Source organism: Opisthorchis viverrini, assembly GCF_000715545.1.
Source record: "Opisthorchis viverrini unplaced genomic scaffold opera_v5_207, whole genome shotgun sequence".
Classification (NCBI taxonomy): Eukaryota; Metazoa; Platyhelminthes; class Trematoda; order Opisthorchiida; family Opisthorchiidae; genus Opisthorchis; species Opisthorchis viverrini.
In genome coordinates this window covers 1-20773 of record NW_008751864.1, presented here as the reverse complement: position 1 = coordinate 20773, position 20773 = coordinate 1, and positions in this window count along the sequence as shown.

Sequence of the window (20773 nt, the reverse complement as noted above, 5' to 3'; positions counted from 1 at the left end):
GCATACCAATTGGACCCAAGAGTTGTATTGTTGTATGGCTGCGAGATAAGGTCTTTGTGGACAGATAATGTGAGGCGCCTTCAGGTTTTTGGCTACCGGTATCTCACGGGCGTTTCTGGTGTCTGATGACGTCATCTGATTCGTAACGAGATAGGTAGAAAACAAGCGGTTGGTTGTGCAGCAGACACTTTAATCACGGAAAACATCCAGTACCATCACCTTCGGTGGTTCAACCATGTACTACGCATGTTAATGCCTTGTCTACTGAGACGGATGTTATCCTCCATGCCTTCTAAATGATGTGAACTGCAAGGTGGACAATGTCAGATTTGGCGAAATGGTGCGAAGGTGAATACGAAGATGTTGATGCGACACACCTTCTAGGAGTGGGTAATCGAGGTCCCGACTGCGCCTGGCCACAAGCTGCAGGATCGAATTTACAATGATGCGGTGAGCTCCATATTACTATATGGAACAGAAACCTGGCCACTGCACGCCAATTATGTCAAAAGACAGTCGATTTCTTCGAAGCATTACCTGATAGTAAAGGATTAATAATAATTATAATTATAACAATAATAATAAGCATTGTCCAGGTCTGGTAAGAACACCTGCTAAGCAATGCCGAAGTACGTCGAATGGTACCTGGAAGAAATAACACCCTCGATAGATGAACCGATCACACTGCATAGGTTGCGCTGGTGTGGACACGTGCTACCTATGCCAATCGACCGAATTCCTTGAAGGTTTTTTTCGCACGACCACGTGAAGGGCGGAAACGAGCCAGAGGCGGTCAGACAATGACTTGACAGCGAAGTATAAAAGCCATTACCAGCAAACTCAGCTGCACTGGTCATTGCCATCTTCCTGGATGGGGACCCCGAGACGGGCCACATCAATGGTTAGAGGTATTGTCAGACATGGCCCAGTCGCGCCTTCAATGGCGCACGTGCATGCAAGCTATTGCCTTCAATGCATAGCTCCCTCCCCAATTTCCCCCACTCAACAGTCCACTAACAATACTACATTTACCCACCAACTTGTCAGCTTCCGGCTCCACTGCACAGCTAATTACCCCACCTCCCCAAATCATCGGTGAACGAAAATGTGGCGGCTACATCCACTGTACATTCAGTTATCGATACGCGCCGTCCTACGGCAGTGAAGCATCGGTGTTGAACACTGATGTCATGCTGTCGATGATGATGATGATGGTGTCTGAAACTCTGTTGGATGACTCCATGTGACCAGACAAATTCGGTTACTTCCGAAGTTAGAAATGTATGAAAATCTGCGTTCGCCACATGGCTAAAACACTCGTCTGCGATTGTCCTTACCGAGTTCAACCCATGCTGACCACCCAACTGAGTCTCAGATGCGCCAAACATACCCACTTAAACAACCATAACGCCGGACGAGCCCCTATCTCGTTGCAACAGGATATCAAGGGGCCATAAAAGTTGTCTTTGATGATGCCAGAGCCACAGTAGGTTGGAGCCTGTACAGATACGACAGACAGCCATTAACTTTTCACTCGTACGATTTCTTCAGGAACGTTGCCGGACGGACTTCACAGATGCGAGTATAAACTGAGATTCAGTCAAGCAAGGGTCCTTCATCCCGGTGATTCAGGGCAACGCCAACGTCTGCACGTCCTGCTGCATCAGCCCTTAGATTGAAAAAGGTGTGAATGCGCAAGCGAGTGGAGAGTGATGGGGCAGTGACGTCCTAAGTGATGGACCCATAGGAACAGTTATCACCGGGTTGCGTGGAGGCGTGTGAAGGAAAAGAGAGATATCAGCGGTAGCCTGATTTTGATTGTTCACCCTGCTGTATGCAGCAAGTAAGGCAACCTGGATGACAATAAGCGACGGCCAATACGGCATGACAGTATTGTTACTTGTAGGTATCATGACTGTACCTGGGCTGCGATACTGTTAGGGTGCTTAGACCTAGGTAGGAGGACGATAAGCATCATCGACCCAAGCATTTGGCTGAAAACCTTGACTGCAAGGCAGCAATGTTTGGATGGAAATGCCAATACAATACCATTTTGAAAACAACTCGCTACGCATATTCCGAACACCAAGCTAGAGGGCCAGGAGACTGCGTTGGTCAAAACTCTAGGCATTAATCAACCTGGTGTGAGAGATTGAGTGTCGCACGGACACCCACAGCATAGTTCATTAGGTCACGGAGGCACACAAACCGTCACATCAAGTAAGATTCAGTCTCTTCCTACTAGAACGAAACGTCCATCACCGCCCATACGGTTATTCTGAGTCGAACAGCAGATCATCATTTGGACGATATTTACATCCCATTGTCAATTTCCGAGGATTAGCCACCCGTTTATTTCCGCATCCAAGAAATCGACTCATTGACACTGACAGACTGCAGCCTTAATCCATATTGATAATGGCCTAGTTACTGAAACACTCTACATCGATAAGGAAAACTTTGTCTACTCGAACGATAATAGGAAAGAAGGGAACTTTATTGCAGTACGGATGGACGAGCTGCACACATTAATTCGATCGACCCGTTCATTATGCACGCCCTTGTTGCGCACAGCGCTTTTCTAAATATACTGTCAGAATTCTGGATTATTCTGAATACCCAAAATAACCCTAAGTTCCGTTACAAAATGGTGATATACCGAAGACCATCTGCCTGCTGGATAGTGTAGAACCTGGGGCACTTGGTGTGGTCGAATCCAATTTTTCGGGTTTGGTTCTCTGGGATACACGCCACAAGTGATACCGTATGGTGGCAACTTGCTCCGCAAATCTACCGTTTTCCACGCAACGTTATTTTCAATATATCAATGCGAGTTTTACGTATAACATTCTTCATGCACGTATCGCAGTCAGAATGCATTTCCACACATACAAAGTCACGAAGATTCAAGTACCTCAAGTACTTCAGAGGCTTCTGCCTATTGGTGCCATATTGTGTCAGGCACCATCAATTTTCACGGTTAATTAACTTACATTCGCCCTTCTTATACAGGTAACCTCAAAACTCAGCGTCTTCAGTCATTTCAAATAGATCCGGCCACAACCAGATTTCGAATTTCGCGACGGAACCGATGTCGCCTCAAGGTCGCGCAGTTTGACTCAAGGACTCACCATTTGATACACAGGATCGAGGCTTTCGCTCAAGCTTCCGGGTTTTATCTGTTCTTGTGGTTCAGCGGCGTCTGTTAGCCTGTAAGTTGCAAGCTGGAAATGGGTTTGTCACTGAGCAGTAAGCATGCCAGCGACGGGACTCACATAGAAAATCATCTATGAAAGCCTTGGACAGGGTTCATGGTTCAGAGTGAACAACCGACAAATGAAGGTAGATCCATGCACCAACCACCAAAAATAAGAAGCACATGTGCAAGCTAGGTTGAAAACCTTCTGCGCATGGCCCGCCGTGGTTCAGTTGGGTCAGAGTTGAAAAACCTGTTGGCCAAATATTTCAAACAGGACATAGGCAAGTATTAGGTGTAGTGGTCTGGCTACCCAATAAGTTAGTTTACCAGGAGTGTGTGGCAAAGTGGTAAAAATAATTACGCTAGGTTGGGTATACAAAAATGAAGAGGTCAGAAGGTACAGACTCACCAACCATTGTTCCCTTTAAAATAGTTCATCGTTTGCCCAGATCAGCGAATAAACAATAATAAAATTATGTTGGTCCACAGGTCTTCTCCTGAACAGTTCCCACATATAATAGATTCCGAAGATAGTCTGAAATGTTTCGATAACAGAGTTAGCACACGAGACTCGCGGATCAACGCTGCAAGCGCGAGCGAAATCAGAAGAGAGAGTTAAAGCGCGTGACCACGCCTGTATTTCGTGAAATTGTACAAGTGCGCGTTTTCGTAGTTTTTCGTATTCAAACAAAAAGCGATTATGCAATCGATGAAGTACGTAGTATTATAATGGAAGTAAAATGAAGGTACAAAGCGACACACTACTTCCCCACTAGAGCGTTGACCATGAAAGGGGAAAACGCTCGAATAAGTAATGTAACGAATCACAAGTTGCTCACTTCAAGTTTCATAATCAGCTAAGTGCTGAGGGAAACGGACGCGACGTCCGGAACGACTAGTGGAAGGAGTGAGGTTGGAGGCAGGGATATCTTGGGTAGGTGTGGGTTTTGTTGGAAAAGCAGGATTGCTGGATGTGGTCGTGGGTGTTTCGATGTAGGCAGGTTTCAGACGATCAATGGAGACGGTATCGTGCTTTCCGCTTGCTCTCTAAAACAAACTATTTGGAGTGACGTTAGATAACCTTGAAGGAGCCATCATAACAAGGTTGGAGGGTTTTCCTCGTTGCGTCATGTCGGACAACTACAAATGGTGTAGAAGCGAGTTCGGTTGAGATGTGCTCCGTTCGCGTTGATCGTCTGGTCGGTGTCGCACGAAGTTCGGACATGTGTTGTTTCAGACGGGAGACGAATTTAACGGGTGATTCAGGCTGTGCACCAGAAGGGGAAACCAGCTCACCGGGTAGACGTAGAGTTGTACCTTATACTAGTTCGGATGGGGAACAGTGAAGATTCTCCTTAATAGTGGAGCGAATAGCAAGCGAAATGAGGAATAAAAAGAGGACCATGAAGATGGGTTCATTTGGGCAGTAAATGCAGCATTGAGGTTTCGATGGAAACGTTCTACCAAACAGTTAGAACAGGGGTGATACGCGGTAGTCGATATGCGAGGGAAAGCGAATAGTGTAGAAAACTCCCGGAAGAAATTACACTGACCTTGTGAACCGCGATCGGTAGTAACGGTGGAAGGTATACCAAAATTACTCACCCAGTGCTGCAAAAATGAAAAAGCAACCGTTTCAGCTGAAGTATCCGAAATGGGTACAGCTACTGGCCAACGGGTAAAATGATCAATCATGGTAAGGATATGAGTGAAACCGTTTGATGGGGAAAGAGGACCAACAATGTCGAGATGGACGTGTGTGAATCGAGCATCAGGAACGGCAAATGAACCGATAGGTGAGTTCGTATGCCGAGTTACTTTACTGCGTTGACAGGCGATGCACTGTTTGGCCCAGGATGTCAGGTCCTTATTCATGAAGGGCCATACAAAGCGTGCACTAATCAACTTCCTGGTTGCTCTGATTCCTGGATGAGAAAATCCATGGAAGTGGTCGAAAACAACGCGTCGAAAAGCTTCGGGGACGATTGGGCGAGCTGATCCGGTAGACATATCACAAAAAATGGTTCCGGATTGGAGGGGTAACGGAATTGAAGAGACTTGAAATGAAGGGAACGATAGAATGGGCAAAAAATTAGGATCACTGTTTTGAAGGTTCGCCAGCTTGGCTAGGTCCAACTGCGTGGAAGGGTGAAGAGCGTTGATGTCAGGACGGGATAGGGCGTCTGCGACGACATTGTCCGAACCTGGAGTGTACCGAATGTCGGTAGTGAACTGTGAAATATAGTCGAGATGGCGTATCTCGCGTGGTGAATATCGATCAGGCTTGGCGTTGAAGGCATAGGTGAGTGGCTTATGGTCGGTTTGAATGGTAAACGATCTACCCTCTAACAAGTGCCGGAAATGGCGAATAGCAAGGTAAATTGCGAGTAATTCACGACCAAAAGTACTGTAACGCGTTTGGGCAGCCTGCATCTTCTGCGAGAAAAACGCTAGTGGTTGAGGTGTGTTGTTAACAACTTGATGAAGCACTGCACCGACGGCAGCATTCGAAGCATCAGTTGTCAAAATCAGCTTTGTGCTCTCGTGAGTATCGAGGAAAGATAACTTTGTGGCCTGAGCAATGGCGTGCTTGGCTCTTTCGAAAGCAGCAGTGGCGGCGGGGTGCAAAGTAACAGATTTCTCTTTGGAGCCAAGTAAATCGGTCAGTGGCTTCAAAATATCTGCACAGTGAGGGATGAATCGCCGGTAGTAGTTGATGATACCAATGAAACGACGAAGTTGAGTGATAGTTGTGGGCATGGGAAATGACTCTAAGGCCAAAATGCGATCGGGTAATGGTGAAATACCTGTGGCGTCAATGTGGTGGCCAAGAAAATCCAGGCTAGTAACACCGAATAAGCATTTGTCAATGTTCAAACGTATGTTGTAAGTGGAAAAACGTTCAAACACTGCTCTGAGATGAGCTGTATGTTCAGCTGGGGAGGTGCTAGCGACTAAAACATCGTCAAGGTAGGCGTACACAAACGGTAAGCCACGTAAAACCTCGTCCATGAAACGTTGAAACGTTTGGGCTGCATTTCGAAGACCAAAGGGCATACGCGTGAATTCGAAAAGGCCAAACGGTGTTGTGATGGCTGTTTTGGGAATGTCATCCGGAGCTACGGGTATGTGGTAGTATGCTCTTACGAGATCGAGTTTGGAGAAAATGTTTGTATGGCATAGGGTACTTGCAAAATCGTGGATATGTGGGATGGGATACCTGTCTGGGATAGTAGCGTTGTTGAGAGAACGGTAATCTCCACAGGGTCTCCAATCACCTTTAGATTTCTTAGGTACCATATGTAGGGGTGATGACCAATGACTCGATGAAGGGCGGATGATGCCGAGTTCGAGCATGTGTTCGAACTCGTGTTTTGCGATTTGTAGCTTATCCGGATGGAGTCGGCGGGGGTTGACATGGACAGGTGGACCTCTCGTCTGAATGTGGTGAACGACGGAATGAGTGACCGGTTGGGTGTACTGACATGGGTGAGTAAGGGTTGGAAAATCCCTAAGTATGTCAGCAAAATGTGAATCCGGTAAGATAACGCGGATACCTGTGGATGAAGTTGGGGCACTAATTCCGTTGACTGAGAGAGATGTAAGCGTGTCTAAAAGACGTTTGTGTCGCACGTCGACAGATAGATTGTAATGGGTCAGGAAATCTGCACCGATGATGGGTGTTTGGACGTCGGCCAAAAGGAAGATCCACTTGAACGCACGTCGCAATCCAAGGTCAAGGGTGAGGGAACGTTCGCCGTATGTAGCGATGCGGGTACCGTTAGCGGCTTGTAACGAGAAAGAAGCAGAATCGGGAAGTGGATTCTTATGTGGTAGCACACTAACTTCAGCTCCCGTATCTACGAGGAAACGTAGACCACTTGAACGATCGGTGATGTGGAACAGGCGACTAGTGCGAGGAGGGCCACAGACAGTCGTCGTCGTTACTGACTGGCCGGGGTGTTTAAAGGGGTGTTGGAACGCGGCTTGAAGGAACAAGGTGGTTGACACTTGCGTGCTTTTGGGTCATAAGATTGCTGATACCAGCACCAAGAGGGACGGGCACGCGATAACGATCTGGATCGTGAACGTGGTCGATGCCTGTTGATCTCTAACCGTTGTAGGCGATCGGTCAAAGCGTCAAACTTGGCTTGTAGGTGCGATATAGAAGCAAGAAGCGGGTCGGAATCTGTGGTGGGTGCAGGGCGGGAGACGGAGTTTACGGGGTAACTGGGGTATGTTTCGTGTATCTTATCTGCCATTTGGGCCAGCTGCTCTAAGCTGTGGTCATCAACGAAAGCGCTGATGACGTGGCACATGGAGGGTGGGAGTTTGTCGAGCCATAGTTGGGCCATGATCTCCTCTGCTAGCTTACGGCCGCAGAGGAGACTGCGCATGTGGCGAAGCATTTGTGATGGCGATCTGTCCCCAAGTTCGACGGTGGTGAATAAATCCCGCAGCATTTTGTTTTCTGATTTCCCTGTCCTACTTATGACGGCCGCTCGAAGGGCGTCATACGGATTTTCCTTAGGAATATCTTCCAACAGATCTTCAACTTCTGTTGCTACATCACAAGGAAGATGCTGGACAAAATAGGAAAACCGGGTGACTTGGAAAGTGATGCGTCGGGTGGCAAAAACAGCCTCCACCTGGTTAAACCATAACCTGGGGTTGCGTGGATTGTAGCCTGGTAAACGCATGCTAATCGCAATCTCGACTAAATCCGCTGAATCAAAGTGTGCCACCATAATTACCGGGCAAAACAAAAAAATTACGACGACTTGAAAGGAAAAGCTTTCAAAAAATATCTAGAAATACTCGGGCTCACCAAATTTGTAGTGGTCTGGCTATCCAATAAGTTAGTTTACCAGGATTGTGTGGCAAAGAAATAAAAATGATTACGCTAGGTTGGGTATACAAAAATGAAGAGATCAGATGGAACAGACTCACTAACAATTGTTCTCTTTAAAATAGTTCGTCGTTGGACCAGATCAGCGAATAAACAAATCCAATTATGTTGGTCAAGAGGTCTTCTTCTGAAAAGTTCCCACATATAAGAGATTCCGAAGATGTCTGGAATGTTTTGGTCCCAGAGTTAGTACATGAGACTCGCGAATGGCCGCAGCTAGCGCGGGTGAAATCTGAAGGGGAGTCGAAGCACTTGACCACGCCTGTATTTCGTGAAATTGTACAAGTGCGCGTTTTCGTAGTTTTCCGTATTCAAACAAAAAACGATTATGCAATTGATGAAATACTTAGTGTTATAATGGAAGTAAAATAAATGTACAAAACGCCACATATATCTCCGCTGCGGTACTTCATGGGAGCGAGGTCAAGCACCGTGAGACGCGTTTCATAAACCAGGATTTAGGGCCTGTAAGCATCCTTGTAACAGATTGTTGGAAGCACTCAATGAGAGCTGTATTTCTTGCTTTTTGTGTAGACAGTTTATTTGGGATACTCAAGAGGCCTTCACATAAGCACTCTAGACATTCTGGGATTCCATGTGAGTGATATGGAGGTAGGCGCACTGAAGCAACCGAGGAACCACGAGTGCCCCTTGAGCAGGTTTGTCGTGGCGCATCCAGAAGTACATCTATGCTTGTACTGTCTTCTGGTTGATTCTAAACATGCATGCCAAAGGCGTAGTTGAGCCCCCGAACGGGCACAATTTTGTCACTCAGAGGATGATGCCAGCCCAACGAAGACTGAATCGCAGCGTCAGGATGCTTTTGGAGGGTGGGGGCTCTGGAACCACCGAACTTGATGTCTCCCGCAAAAATAGACAGAATTGAAAGCACCTCTGGTGGACGGTTGAATTGGATCAGAAACAGAAATTGTCCCAAAACGGAGCCTCGAGGAGCTCTAATAGAGACCGATGCCGAAGAAATGTAGGCCGAGCCTACTTTCACTCATAATGCTGTGCCCGATCAGAAAGCTTAACTACAGCGTAGAACTTCTCCTAGCATGTCACAAAACTCTGGCTTATGGAGCAAACGAACATCCGACTCTCAATCGGAGGCTTTTGATATGTGCCCTTGGTAATTTGTCTTCGGTTGAACTGCGCAAAATTACAGGCATTTTCGCCGCACAAGGACGGTTTGAGAGGAATCCGTGTTGCACTGGGTATGTCAATTTGTCTGTAATGTAGTGTTCCAAGATTGCGGGATTCAGAATTCGTTCCATCACCTTGCACGATACGCTAAAGCAGTTAATAGGCCTGTTTTGTGAACCGGTGTGACAATCGCTCCATTCAAAGCAGAGGGAATTTTATCTTCATCAAACGAGTAAGCGATTGCCAGGGAAAGGTTACCAGTGTGAACGACGTTTGCTTTAGGATCCTTGGATGGACGTTGTCTGGCCCCAACTCGTAGAATACTTTTGTCTTGTGTAAAAGCTGATGAACATCCTCCTCATTGAAGAGCAGATTGACAAAGGACTGCTCGTAGTTACGCCTTGACAATATTGGATATAGTGAGTTCGCCGGGACAGAATGCGGCCCTATGTAATGCTATCTGTAGACTCCAGGTACCACCATTGTGTCACTCGTACGTTCTTCGTTCATGTCCCTGAAGGAGAACGCATTTGGACTACTTCTTAGGCGACATCTAGTGTACTTTAACAGCATATTTTGTTTTTCCGGGAGATGTCTATTATGGTTCTTTGTTTTTAGGCATGTTCCGTTGGCAGATTTCTGATTAACGGCGTTTCCGTATTTTGCGAAACGCCAGCTCATTTCCATGTCCCCTGTAGTCAGCTTCTTGAACTATAGTTGAGGCCTCATTTCTAGGACACGCCGGATCCCTATAGGCAGCTTGCAGTCTATCCAACTGCGCGCTAGTTTTCTGGTCGAATAACGAGTCAGCCTCGTGAACTTTCCGGACATTGGTCTTGTGTTAATTTTTTATTGTGAAGTATGCCCTGCAGAACTTTTGAATTCACTTTTGAGGTCCAATGTTTCTGGCTCAATGGCAGACAAAATCAAAGCACACATTTAAAATGTACAGAAAAATCCAGCCTCCCAGGTTCTGGCCAGTGACCCTTCTGTCTTGAATCGACGACCGTATTTACGCGAATTTGCACGCAAAACATCGTCATTTGTTTAGATTATTTCGTAGCTGGGACACTTGCCACTTTAATCTTTCGAAGAGGCTTGGTCCGCCCATGACGACACAGAGGCGCCGTTGAGCAAATTCTATGCTTGCGTTACACACTTAAGCCTTAAGAATTTCACACAAGCTATGTTGAGTGTCTCCCTTACTTTGTCATCGACAAAAGTCCGCCCAGAAATAACGATATATACTTGTGCGTCAAGAAGTAACCAACAAACACCCGCCCAATGGCCAATTAAGTTGGCCTGGACTGTAAACACAAAAGTCTTTATCCAAGCCTGCTGAGTTCTCAAAGCTGTCCGCCATGTTAACCTCTGTCCACGGGCCCACAATGTTCCAAGATAGCGAAACTGAGGGATTCACCGCCTAAGGAGGCTGTATTTTCATTCGTACCCATTGCCTCGCCTTTCCTCTCAGTCGGAAATCTAAACTTTTTATTTCCTATTTGTTAACCCAGCAGGACCGCCAAATCGGACTCTCACCAGTGAAAACCTTCCGCGACTAGAACATAATATAAAGTCTCATAAGACACCACCACGATGCAAAAAGCCACCCACCCATCCATCGACACATCCCAATTTCCGGAACCCGACTGTCCCGACCCCTACGTATCCACCACCACCTCTCGCCTTGACAGCGCCATCTACCACGGCATAACGCTGCTCTTGCAAATACACCCCTCGGTTCTTGATTCCACCTCGAAAACCTATACCCTCAATATATCAACGGGACCGGACGGGCTTTCCTCACTGGCCGCAAAAAATGTGGCAGCTGAACTTCTCCAATAATCTTCAAGCCGCAATTATGACCGCTTGGTGGACTGCCATCCTTCAAATGTGGTAGCGTATACGAGGGATGGAAACCTTGTGTGGTTGTCAAGTACGCCCAAGAGGAAGAGCCGCCATTTTATGCTGCACCACTCTCCAAAGAGCATGAGTGTTTCATCCAGTGCTGGTGGTTCTAAGATTTGTCTAAAATTCGAAAAATTTGAAAACACCGCCGTTGTTGTAAGTTCGTGGCTTGGACTTTTCTCAGTTGCCATTTATCTGGCAGCGCTATCACATACAAGAGAAGGATAACTGTCATTATCATCCGCACCACTATTAGCTGTGGGAACAGTGGATGTAGCCGCCACATTTTCGTTCACCGATGATTTGGGGAGGTGGGGTAATTAGCTGTGCAGTGGAGCCGGAAGCTGACAAGTTGGTGGGTAAATGTAGTATTGTTAGTGGACTGTTGAGTGGGGGAAATTGGGGAGGGAGCTATGCATTGAAGGCAATAGCTTGCATGCACGTGCGCCATTGAAGGCGCGACTGGGCCATGTCTGACAATACCTCTAACCATTGATGTGGCCCGTCTCGGGGTCCCCATCCAGGAAGATGGCAATGACCAGTGCAGCTGAGTTTGCTGGTAATGGCTTTTATACTTCGCTGTCAAGTCATTGTCTGACCGCCTCTGGCTCGTTTCCGCCCTTCACGTGGTCGTGCGAAAAAAACCTTCAAGGAATTCGGTCGATTGGCATAGGTAGCACGTGTCCACACCAGCGCAACCTATGCAGTGTGATCGGTTCATCTATCGAGGGTGTTATTTCTTCCAGGTACCATTCGACGTACTTCGGCATTGCTTAGCAGGTGTTCTCGACAGACTTTTGCACTCCAAGGACATTGGTGGTCAAACACTGAAAGTCTTTTGACGCCCTCACCGCGCAACGACCATGTTTCTGAGCCATATAGCAATACGGAGCCCAATGTAGCATTATAAACTCGATCCTTGTCGGATAAACTAATATCTCGCCCACGCCCCAGGTGACGCAGGTTCAGAAGAGCTGCTCTGCCCTTCCAAATACGGATGGAAATCTCATCTTTCGTGCAAACACCTGGACCAACATAGCTGCCAATGTGAACAATTTTGTCTAATATCTTGATCAGTTCATCCGCAGGCATGAGGTTAGGGTACCGGCTTACCCAGTCTTTTATTGGTACCTTAAACTTTGGAGGTGTGGAGCATATGCCAAACGGTGAGGCACAATTATTTATGTTGTTTAATATTGTTTGAAGTATTGCAAGGTCAGATCCAAAAAGAGTTATGTCGATGTTTTTAGGTTTCACCCCGGTAGCACATCGACCATACAGCCCTTGGAGGCTGGTAGTGACGAAGTTGAAAAAGAAATGTGATAACGGACAGTTCTGTCTGACACCACTTGATATGGTGTACTCAGGCGAGTACACTGATCTTCCGTGTGATTAAAAAATGCAAGGGGTAACATTAATAAACTTTGCGTCGCTATTGGCTAACACCGACGTGCGGAGCGCTTACCACCTTCATCCTGGCTGAGGTTGCTCCACATTAAATCTACCTCATCAGTCAGGCACAACACATTATTTCGTCCCTCTGGTTCCCGGAAGTGACACAATACACAAAGAACATGAACACCCTGTTATTCCGTAAATACAAGCAATCACGGTTAGTGCCTGCTGGCCACTTTTGCATGCGCCACACGTTTCCTGGGGCCGACAATTATTGATGAACCAGTTACTTTCCTCTGTTTTCAGTTCGCGTAGTAGCTTCCAGCCAAACTACAGCCCTAATCTAATACCTTGATAGTTCTAGCTCGGTCAACAGTTATGTCTGCTGTTTTCTCTTCAAACTAGTCCCATTAACACAACAAGGTATCTCTTATGGTATTCTGTAACTGGGCTAAACTTATTACTGCTGCCTGGCTGACTCACACCTTTTCCACCCACAGGAACCATCCCAAAGCCCATCTTCCATAGCACGCAAATGGTGGCTCAGTATATCTTCATAGTGCGTGGGCAACCCAGCTAACCTTTGGCTGCTAGGTCAGACGACAAAAATACCCCTTTCGTAGGCTCAATTAGCTCGTTATCACCCACCGTTAGATTCTTCCTATTATCGGATGCTATTTTATTTAGTGACACCCGACACATACCTGCCTCTACTGCTCCCGTCTTAGTTTTCCCTCTTCCCTTGCTTCAAACTTCGACAATATCTTAGAATTCTCCGCTTGACAATCGTTCACGCTTGCGTGCCTCGGTTTACACCCATGTGGACATCCAACATAATCAAAAATATCCATGGCTCTAGGTTGTCCCGACTTTGTTTGTGGTATTACTCTTGTTTATCCGAAAACTAGCTAGGAACTTTCACCTCTTTTCTAATCACCATAAAATTGGCCACCAGTACAGGGCTGTCCAGAAGCTGAAGCAGGTCAGGGCAATATTGACACGGCACTACCATACTTAGACTGATCACACCCCGGTAAATACTCCCTTCCTACTCCCAACTTTCTCCTCTAGCATGCTCGAATTTCAATTGCAACTATGAACAAATTGCTTACCCGGCCTGCGCCGCCCCTTGGAAGTTTTTCTAACCCGCCTAACCTTGCGTTTCGATCTAACTATCTGAGTTTTTCAGATTCCGTTCGCCTATTCGACAAACTCAATGATTTTGCTTACGGTGCTCGTTTGAACTTATCCATTCGCACCAACATTCCTTCACAGATAACTTTTACACACAACCTCCCTGCAAAAGTGATATTGGTAAGCCATATTTTGAAGCCAAAATTTGCCATCCGTGACGACTTCGACCTCTGTATCCCTTTATCCTCATTTGTGGTTTCCGGGACCGAAGTCGATTCACGCACAAGCAAATTGAGGCAACTGATTGGCTGGTCCGAGTCACGTGATCCATGCTGCTACATACAAGGCCTAGCTGCTTAGCAGAGGTTCGCGCCAATAGCCAATCGTGGCTCGGCGGCCGGGTGCGATAGGCTTGGAGGCAGACCTGCAAGTTTGCGGTTTACGTCCAGGCGAAGCCACTCGTGGTCTTTTCGACTTTCGCGGTTATCACGTTTTTCCACAGGATGTTCCTTCTTTTGCTAAGTCATATATAGCACAAATTGTGATTAACTAGAGCGGAAGCAACTTAATGTTCCGAGTGAGAATATTCTTAAATATGTATATGTATCCAAGACTATAGTAAATTTTTAATCGGGATTTTCGAAAACACAACTGTCGACTTCCTGGCAAGATTTTATTGGAAGAAGTGATGTAGTGAGTCAGAGAAAGATCGTGTGAGAAAGGCAGGTCGATTGATGCGTTTTGTGATGTTAAGATATCTCAGAATATAAACGATCGATTGCACATATTTCACGCGGAGAGGCGGAGATCTCGTGAATAAATTCTTTTAACAGTTTCATGCCAATTACTCGCTGGCAATGACAGTTCACCTTTCCTTGGTTTATGCACTTCATCTATTTGAATCGTTTTTTCTTGGGCCGCTGGCTATTTGCACACTCAAACTATTTTCGTCAAAACTATAGGGTTTCCGAAATTGTGACTTTAACGGGGAGCTAGTCTAATCTATTCACAATTTCCGGTGACATGTTGTACTTGGCATTTTGTTTGAGTGAGCAAAATTTCAAGGTCGCCAACCAACACCAATTTCAATTTGTTTTCGGTTTACGTGACAAAAAACACGAAAGAGCACTTCAGCATAATTTGGCGCTCACCATTGTTCAGTATTACTAAAAACTCGACAGAATTTCTGAAAAAATGTACAATCAAATACGACGCGCACACATTTTGCGCGATATCATTTAAGAGAAATAATTAAATTTGCTGTGGTCAACTAATCTTTTGCTTATCAAGTCTCTTTGTCCACAATTCGCGCTGGACCTGGAGACTTACGGTTATGAAAGTAATCTCACAACTTCCTGAATCAGTCCAATAAGCGATGACGAGAGAGCCATGTGTACATCGATGATTAGATGGCGGGATTGGGCAACAATATGCATTATTGGGTACACCGAGGTCAAAATTAAAGAAAGAAGTTTCCATGCCGGGTATAAGACCAAGTTGTGTAAAGCAAAACCATAAGATTTAAAGCAAAATCGCGTCCACGAGTGTGTATCAGTAGTGTCTGTAATAAGTTGTCACATTGACCACTTTTCCTGAACTTAAAACACACNAGCGTTATTGTTTTTTTCTTTGCCACACAGTGAGGGCACTGTCATTTTGTTTATTTAGACCACTTTTTCTTTGTGCTGCGACAAATTCAGTCGGTTTATTGTGTTTCGGAATGTTTTTCTTCAGTGGATTATGTGAAATATATGTTGGATTTTCAGGATATAGCAACTTCATGATCATTATGTGCGCCTTTTTGCTAACAAAATTTTTAAATATACCGTTGTTTTCCTATAATCCGTATCGGATTATCCAAGGTGTCATATTTCCAACCATTCCAAATGATCTGCGTCCCGGGCGGTTGAATTAACACTTATTAATTCCATTTGGGTAGGCATAATGAACTGTTCCATTAGCAACTCCAAGCTGTAATGATTGAATTAAGCACGCGTATCGGTATAACCAAACGGACTAGAAATCCAGATTTCAGCATGGATTAACAGGGCGATTAGTATTCGCACAATGAAATCAATTTCTCAAGAGCTACGACATTTTCAGGGTTGCCACTTCATAGTGCTATATGTCTGTGTATAAAGTATATGTCCATGTATTATTCAAATCGTCTTCATTGGTGATCTACTTTGATGCGCGAATCTCCAAGGCCAGTAAACACCACCGACTGTAAAAGCGTTGCCTAATGTAAACGGAAAACATAAATTTCGGGTGGCGCATGAACTTTTTTGTGCAGTGTTCGCTTGGCCATTGCCACCCTGAAATGAGAGGAAGATATGTTAGATTATTGAAATAGTACCACGATACAGGTGGCCGACAAACTGGCAGGGCTACTTACCCTAAAATGGAGGCATTTAAGTGGCTATGATATCGTAGACGGTTGTTTGCACGAAGCCATCTTCGGTGGCTATTTCGTATGCCTAACTACCGTGTACCACGAGAAATAAGAGACTTACATGCATAATGTCTCGTTTCGAGAAAAACTGTTTGGAGCTGACGGGTCACAGGAAATCATCTCCGCCTCTTTCATCTAGTTGAAGATCTGCAACGTTAGCTACAGTAGTTAGAGATTTACTCGCGGCTGTCGAGTGGTTCCCTCTTGGACAGTATAGTTGAGCATCATTTGCAGGTGGTCACTTGCAGATGTCGAGCCTTCGCGCAGCAGGAACTACCCCTAAACAATCAACTGCTCGCTAACGGCTATGGCCGTCCTGGGTTATAGTCCGTGAAGTTTATCCACCACTGGGTTCATTTGTTTACACAGGTCACCAAAAGCTGTTGAAAGTGGCTTGATAAAGGTGCCAGGTATGTGTGTTGTTATCCGTTAGGCTCTAATCCGACAGCTACCGCTAGTGGATGGGGAAGCCAAATCAGCTGGTGGAAGCTGTACCCAGATGAAACTCTCGCGATGCATGTATACTCGTAATGCATTGCTTTCAAGTAGAACATGGGGTTGCGGAACTTCGGAAACTGCTCCTACCTGATGACCTCCAGATTGGCGGAACCGGTCGTGGGCTGTCAAAGAATTTTAGACAACTTATGAGTGCTGCATTAGGAATATAAATGTATCGCGATATCTCGAACAGCCTACCAAATAAAACATGAGGCGGCCTGGTGCAGCACATTCAGTTGCCTGGAAACATCACAAACGAGGGATTTAGCTGGGTTCCAGATGAGGTTCTCAAAACGAATTTTTTTCAAATGAGTGCATGTCGCTAACGTCGTGCGATTCGTTTCAAGTAGAACATAATTTCGACGGAAACTTGGGGACTGAGCCTACCTGGTGAGCCCCAAGAATGCCGAAACCGGCCGTGGGCCGTCAGTGAATCTTTAGCAAACTTGAGAACAGTCCATTACGAATATGTATGATGAATGTTCCTTACTGCTTGAGGCCAACTGCTCCCCAAAAACAGGGTGCAAGGAGCATGGACATTCTACCACAAAGGCGTCAAGCGTCTGGGAGAATCTGGGCGTTTGCGCCAGGGAATATAGGTTATTTAGGGTAGGTCGGCCTCAACTTGTTGGTTCAAACACTATGATAATCCTACACTGGACTCGCGGCCCCAAGCGCCTCAAACGTGATCATTCGTCAGTAAATGATATGACCCATGGATCTCGCACTCCCTTATGAGCCACTCAGTTCGCGGTATACCTGTACGGCGTGCTCTAGTGTGTCTGGGTAGTGCACCCGTTTATTTCAGCCAGCCGTTCGCATTCTATAGACGGTTGTTCGTCACATTACCGATGTGGACTATGCCGGATTGTTCGCATGCAGCCCATCATTGTGTGATCTACAACAAGTGGGAGTAAGGTGAGAAAGAAATCATGGTTCGTTTTGCACAAAATTTGCAGAGCTTGTCAGAATCCGTGCGCCAGTAGTAAGACAAACAAAGCTCACTGTACGGCACTCTCCAGGCAAGCAATACGGTGGAATATTCACTAGTTGTTTGCAGAGAGTGACTAAAAAGAGTAGAGGTTACGTGATGCTTCCCGATAAATTTTCTTATATGTAAGCAGTTTAACACGACATCGCTGCCGAAAACTGGCCTCACTTTCGGTACTCGTGTTGCCAAATTTCCCAAAACAACCGCCTTTACTCGAACCCGCTCGTTCGTCGTTTCCCCGAACAAGTCGAACACCATGTGCATGACGGCAGAAATTATATTTTTCACGAAGGCAAATAAAACCGGACGCTTGTTAGCCATCGTCGTCAGGAAAGTAAGCCGCTTATATCCTCAGACCGGACATTAGTCGCTTTATAAATTTTACCTGAAAAGGTTTGTAGCCTCCGTTCTACTGACGTTTGTTACACCCAAGAAGCGATAAAACAGCGCCATCTGCCACCGTCTGGGGATGCCTCTGTGGCTATAGTGACCTTCCTTTGACACAGACACAATCACATGTCCGTCCGTCCCCCGAAACCGTGCCGGTACCGAGGGAATACCGTCTGCCGCAGTGAACCCCGACTATCAACGGCTTACTAACCAGAGACGGCCGGCACCTCTAGCAGCGGCTGCATCCGTCTAGATTGATAAGGGTCTTGCCGAATTCATCTGCCGCACATTGCGTTAATTTACACGACGGCGTTCCATGATTCAGTGGGGGCATGCGGGTGCCCAACTCCTCTTCGGTTATCTGTCACTTCACCAGAAGTCAGAGATACAGACTTTTATAGAACTTATGGTTGTGTTAAAAATGAGGAGAGGACGGTCTCTTTGCCTGCTTCTATCTCGTGTACTGTTTCTTACTAGACAACACGCACAACTTACCCGTTTTTTCGAGTCCCTTGAAATTGCATCCGTCTTTCAGGCTACCCGCCGCATTCTTAGTCCAACAATTTGCAATGCAAAAAAGCTTTGATGCATAGTTGTCCCTCATTTATTCACTTAAGACCTTCTCAAATGCCGTGAAGCATAAAAGGGACACAGCCCCTACTTTCCAAACGAACATGTGTGGAGCCACTTTTGAAGATAGCACAGTAAGGTTTTGCATATAACAGCATTGTGCACCTAACAATCGGTATTGACGCATAGTCGGGCCGTTACAGTTTAAATGGGGCGGGCAACAACACAACGAAATGAAGGAAGAACCAAGGAGGCGTGCATACCAGTTGATAAGTAATCGCAGATTGTGGGAAACTTAAAAGCTAGAACATCTGGGGCATGGGGCACGACCAGTACATTGATGAAGCCGACTGACTTAAACCAAAGCTGGAAAACCATTGCAGGCCGTGAGGGACATTTGACAGTTCAGTAAATGGCTCGGGTCCCATGCACCATTCAGAGTTCTGATTGGTTAGTTTTGCACAAGTCAGGAAGTGCGCGCGTCCAAACTGCATTTGTGCATAAGCCAAGTAAGGCCGCGTCCTGACGCATGCCCAAAATTACTCTGAAACCGTGGTCAGATTTAGGGAAGCTCTAACATAGGGCTATAGCATTTTGTGGTAATTATTCGGGCGCCGAAGTTCTTTCCACGCGGCCGCAGCTTTACTGGAAGTTGTTTATACGAACCCGAAGTCCATCGAGGGCTCGAGATTCATATTTTAATGGCTGCCGTTGGCTTCGCCCATCCCCTATAAGAAAACAGTTAGAAACTTGTCCAAAAGCTGGTTTTTTAAGTGTTTTTTTACATATTGCATTGGTAAATAACCCTAAAACGACTGACAATAATCAAGCACATTATGTACGCGCGAACTCAAACTGGAGAGGATATCGCAACCTTGATGAAAACCTCTTCTATAGTTGCGGCGAGCGCCCCGATGATGCCTAATAATTCATCAGGGTTAGTAAGGTTTTTGTTATTTATGATGGTTAGCACACGTTACGCCTGGCTTGAGACAAGGTTTGCTCCGATTCAGCCAGCCACCAGTAGTGCCATTGGCCGAAATATTGAGTCTGTGAGCAGAACAAGAAGACGGTACAGCAAGATGGCCACTGCTTTCAAGTTCTCGCACAAATTAAACGGACTGAGACGGTCTTATGGGTGACACGCTTGTCTGGGAAATATTAGAGATATAGTGAACTACGGACAAGCCATCAGACTGGGTATGGTAGTCGCTATACCGTCATCGCGACGCCGTACTTCGATTCGTGGACAGCTCCACACACGAACATCTTGAACGAGCCGTTTATGGTTAGGATATTTGTGGGTCTATCCAGAGATCGTGATGGTTTATTGCTACCATTCAAACGAGGTAATGAGACAGCCAAGTCTACATTGGGGAAAATGTCCGAAAGCTTTGCTGGAGAGCATTTAGAATGCCCATCGAAACGGCAGGCAGCCGAAAGTTATCAACATTTTTACCTACTTCAGTGAGGCCACACTGCCCCGTTTCAAAAACGGTGGTTGATATTTACTTGCAGCTAATATGTTTGTGTTTGACGCAAACTGGTGAGGATATATGTGAGTGCTTTGGCTAGGTGCTTGGTACTTACCGAGACATGAGACCAGATATATCTAGTGGTGTTTCCTTTTCGTAGGATGAACTTACCTCAAAATGGAGCTGTGACAGCCTAATGAAGAGCATAGAGCTTTGCAAAATCAGTTGCCTCTGAGGCATCATATCACGTGTGTTTCACGAGTCTCGTAGCATCTTTTCTGTACTATCAATAGATATTTTGGTTCATACGGCGATTGCTCGGGATGCAGGTCACGGCCAGGGCAAGCTCAAACCGGAATCAGTTATCTTTTAATTACAGATGGTGGATTATGAGGTTCATCATGCGGGAGGAGTATATTTTAAGGAGAGGATAAGCGGTCGAAGTGAGGGTCGGTAAGCGTGCGTCACTTGCATCGTCATGGACAGAAGTTGCAGAAGGGGCGGACATGTTACGGAAATATATGGGGAGCCCAGAGAGCTCCTGTACACAAGACCGTATCCTTCGAGAGCGCCCTGTCTCCATCTCCGCTCAATTTCGTGATAGACGAGATAATGAGACGAGCGTTGAAGTATCTTTTGAACCCGGTTTTCAAATATTTGGTGAAAACCTTGTCCATCTGGAGCATGCAGACATCGCATCCATCTT